Source organism: Diospyros lotus, chromosome 6 (assembly GCF_014633365.1).
Source record: "Diospyros lotus cultivar Yz01 chromosome 6, ASM1463336v1, whole genome shotgun sequence".
NCBI lineage: Eukaryota > Viridiplantae > Streptophyta > Magnoliopsida > Ericales > Ebenaceae > Diospyros > Diospyros lotus.
In genome coordinates this window covers 17,587,085-17,592,116 of record NC_068343.1, presented here as the reverse complement: position 1 = coordinate 17,592,116, position 5,032 = coordinate 17,587,085, and positions in this window count along the sequence as shown.

Below are 5,032 nucleotides of genomic sequence, written 5' to 3'. Positions count from 1 at the left end.
CACAGCCTGGCGTTTGATGCTTAATGATGCCTTCATTGTGAGAAATAACTACTACAAATCATATCTAATAATTAAAATTAATCAAAATTTTGTTGAATTTATATCTATAATTTGAAAAAAAAAATAAAAAAGAAATCTAAATTCCAAATAATTCTAAATTTTAATGATCCCTCCCTAGAAGTAGAACTTGTCTTTGGATTCTAAATTGCGGGAACCCATTACCCATCTCCAAATGGAAGCCATCAAAATGCCATTCCTTATATTTCATTCATGAACAAACTTAATTCCAATTCTCAAATCAAATTCCAACCTTCAAAATCTCTATTTAAGGCCAAGGCCAATGATGGGCCTGAGGCAGCTTGGCCTGTATAATAGCATCACTACATTGTGCCACCACTAATTGGTCAATCGATGAGTTGTTTCTGGTGAATATATATGATTTGCTTTTGTTAATAAGAAACAGAGAGCTTAATTTTGCATGCTTATTGGTAAAAAAATTTGGTTCACCATATGTAGTTGTGAACCAAAGTGATGAAGATAACCCGTAATCAATGAAGATAAATGCAAATGTGATGAAGTTGAACCCAATTTGATTCATCTTTATCAAAATGAAGATCAACCCAAATTTAGTATATGCTCATAGGGGAATTATAAACCCTCCAATGGCGATAAAAGGGTTGTTTAGTGACACATTGTTTACCAACTATCATCAATTATAATATTATATATATATATAAATTAATAACTATAGTTTAATTTATATAAATACACTTGTCACACCGTTTAAGTGGCAACCATGGTAGCCACCCAAGTTAACAAAAGATTAATACCTATCAAAAATTGAAACAAAATTAAAGTTGAATACTACCATTAAAAATTAAAAGTTTATATAAAATTAAAGGTGGAGGTTACTATTAAAAAATTAAAAATTCAGCCTAAAATTGAAACAAGCATAGTTGTTTTTTTTTTTTTTTTTTGGTACAATTTGCCCTTTTTATTTTTTAATTTTCAAACATACATACTTACATAAGTAAACTATATTTATATATAATATTCTCACAGAAAATATATTTAGATATATATTAATTTATATATAAATATTAAATATTTTATAATTAAAATATATACTTTGTAATTATAATACATTTCCATAATTGTGACATATTTTCTATAATTAGAGAATATATTTTTGGAAAAATATGTTTTTTAAGTTTCAAATTGGATTTTTAAATATATTTTTCTCAAATAAAATATATCTATTTTTAATATTATAGAAAATATTTTCAGAAAAATATGATTTTTAAAAATGTTAGTTAAATTTAATTCTTAATTTTGTAGAATTAAATTAAATAACAATATCAATAACATTTAAATAATTAAATAATTCTTTATAATGCAAAAAATATTAGTTTTTCTTTCAATTTTTCAAACTTAACCATGAAATTAATTAGAGTTTGTCATACGTGCATGGTTAAGTTTGATCAATAATTAATGCATCAAAAAAGTATTAATTATTAAGATTTTAATGATCTTATAGAATTGATCCAAAATTAAAAGTTTAAATGTAAAATTGATAAACTTTAAAATTTATTATAGAACTAATACAATAATTAAAATTTAATAATATTTTGATAAATAATATTTAAAATACCCGTTACTTTTCTTCCTTAAAATTTAAAAATTAATTATAATAATAAGATTTGAACTTATGACCCTTAAATAGCAACTAATGGCCTGTTCTTTTTACCATTTTTTAAGTTATTTTTAATTTTTAATTTTATAAAATAGTGAAAACGCATTTACTTTACTGTTTTCAAAAATGTATTTTTTAAAATAAGAAAAAAAATTATAAAAAAACTCAAAACAATAAGTTATTTTCAACCAAAACACAAAAAAGATTATACAATTTATTTATTTATTCGTATTTTATTTTTGTAAAGAAAAAAAATATTACAAGATTCGCCAACTTTAAAATGTATATATTTTTTAATAATATATTAGTATTAAATAGTTCTAATTTATAGAATAATCAAATTTATTAAATAAGGTGTCATTAAAAAATTATTTTCAAAATTTTAAATAGAACGTGTTTTTTAATTTTCTATTTTGAGAAATAATTTTTTAAAATGACAAACAAAACGCGTTTTCTATTTTTTAAAAATAAATTATCAAAATAAAAAATTAAAAATAAATTCAAAACTCAAAATTAAAAATTGACACCGAAAGAAAACGCAACTTAATTTTTTAAATAATTTTACTGCTTCACCAAGATTTATTTTGTTTAATAGTTATCTAAAACAATTAAAAGTAAACTATAATTGTTACATGCAACCCACTGAATTTTGATTCAATTTTTTCTATTTTAAGTTATTATGAAATAGAAATAAAAAAAAATTAAGTTATTATGAAATGAAACTTATTATTATTATTATTATTATTATTATTATTATTATTATTATCCAGAATAAAAAAAAAAAGAAGAAAGATATAAGAGGGCAGCCACAGCATAGCCAAATTGAAGGCGAGGCTTGGCCCAATAAAGGCTAGCCCAACAGGGCAAAAGCCCTAGCTATATAAAGAGGCAAGAAAGCCCCTGTGGCTTTCATAGAAACTTCATTTGGTCGTGCCTGAGAAAGCCCAGTCACTTTGTAAATTTGCAAAGGGGATCACTGCACTCTCCTCTCTTCTCCTCTCTCATGGCCATTGCTACCTTTGCTCGCCGATGTAGTGACTGTCGACGAGGTGAGGCGACGATGACAACGAGGCGCAACGCTGAGGCGAAGGCAACGATGGCCATGGGAGGGGAAAAGAGAGGGCAGTGGCTCACTTTACAAATTTATAAAGTGGACGGGGTAATTTCGTCTTTTTGCCCCCATTCGATAAGCCCGTTAGTAGAGCCGTTTGGCTCTCAAAACTTTTCCTTTCCTATTAAGGAGGTATTTGTTAATCAAGATAAGAGGGAGGAAATGTCAGATATGGGAAGCATTCCGAATGTTTGGTCTTTCCAACGTGTTTGTTAAGTTTTTCTGACCATTTCCGAAAAAGGCCTTACGTGACCTCTTATATCCCCCTTTTCAAGATAAATTTATCCGACCTCCCCTACCGGATAAATTTATCTGACTCTTTCAAGATAAGACTCAATTACTTATCTGCCCCTTGTAAGATAGTTAATGCCATTTAATACATTTTAAAGATTTAAATTTATTAAAAAAAATTATTTATTTAACTCTTATAATTAATATTATTTAATATATTTTTAAATTATTATATATTTTGACAATTTTTAAAATTTAAATGACATTATTTATTTCATTGATTTTTAAAATTTAAATTTCTCTCTATATATATATTTTATTAACTAATATAATTCATTTCATCAATTTTTAAATTATTTTATTTAATTTTATATTTTATTATCTATTATGAAAATATGTTTTGGCCATTTTTAATTATCTAGATGGAATTATTGTAATTCTAACAATTATTATTTATACTTTTTAACTCTTTTTAAATTTATTTTTGAACATGAATTTAGAAAATAAAATATTATTTTTAATTTTAATCTTAATCTTAATTTTTTTTACAATTCATATTAATCATAAAATACTATTTTAATAATAAATTTGGTAATAAGGATATTTTGGTAAAAAACCCTTATCTTGGTACTTATCATATGTATTAGCAAATACATGGAAAGAAAAAGTATAATTATAAATGGATTCTAAAAAATTTAACAAACAATCTGATAGAAATCTTAGAATATTTCCTGGTCTTATATTAACCATTCCATATCTTGGTCCGGAAAGCATCCCAATCTTATCTTGATATCACCTTATCTTGCTTATTTTAATCAATACCCCCTCTGATAAATAGATATGTGTATTTGTCTAACCAACAAAAACTCATTAAGGACACACTTGGTCCATTTCCAATAAATAATAAAAAAATCTCCAATAGTGGGGAGTTAGAAGTTTTTATTTGGGTGAGTAAAAATTAAATAATAATAAAAATTAAATAATATATTATTAAAAATATATATTAATAAATTATTATAATTGTCCTCGAAGTATTTTTATATTTTGATAGCATCCCATAATTATATCATTATCAATTTTATTAAATATATCATTTTTAATATATACAACTAAATAATCTCAAATACTACAATCTAACGTACAATTCCAATCAAATATTATAAAAAATCTCAAAATAGCTGTCTTGACATCTGATGGAGAGCTAAGTGAAGGAATGACTGAATGAGGATGGAAGACAAGAAGTTATTAACATCTATCTACCAAACTACCAGCAATATCTTCATGAATGAATGCAAAAAATACATAAATAAATAAAAAAACAAACCTAAGATCTTTCAAGAATGCCTCAAAATACAGTTCAAAAATCCTTCAAATTGTAATTCTAAAATTCTAAAAAATGCCCCAAAATATCAACCCCTAAATACTTCAAAAAAACCCCAAAAAATCAGTTCATAAATCCTTCAAAATAGCTCTCAAATTCAGTCATTAAATCTTAAAAAAAAAACTCCAAAATTCAGTTCCTAAATTCTTCAAAAAAAGGTCCCAACCTTAAAAATGCCCTAAAATTCAATTATAAATATCTTCAAAACATCCACAAAAAAAAAAAAAAATGTTGAAGAAGAGAAAACACTATTGTCGACTAGTTGAGAATCAATTTTACTTGATCGGTGATGGTGAAAAAAAATGATGAGAGACCAAAAAAGAGAAAGAAGTGGAGACTGAAGGCTTTGAATATCATGTTAAATACATCTTATGATTTTTGTCTATTATTTTTTAATTATTTTTTAATAATTAATTTTTTACTAACTATAAAAATAAAAATTCAAGGTGGGCAATGGCTCACTCTTAACCATATGTGACTTCACCACTGATACTCAATGTTTAAGATATTTACAAGACTCCCATCTAGTTAAAAATAATAGACTAAATTATCAAGGTTTATGGTATGACAAAGTCCTACTTCAAATTTCATCAATAATGGGTTTTGGGGACTTTAA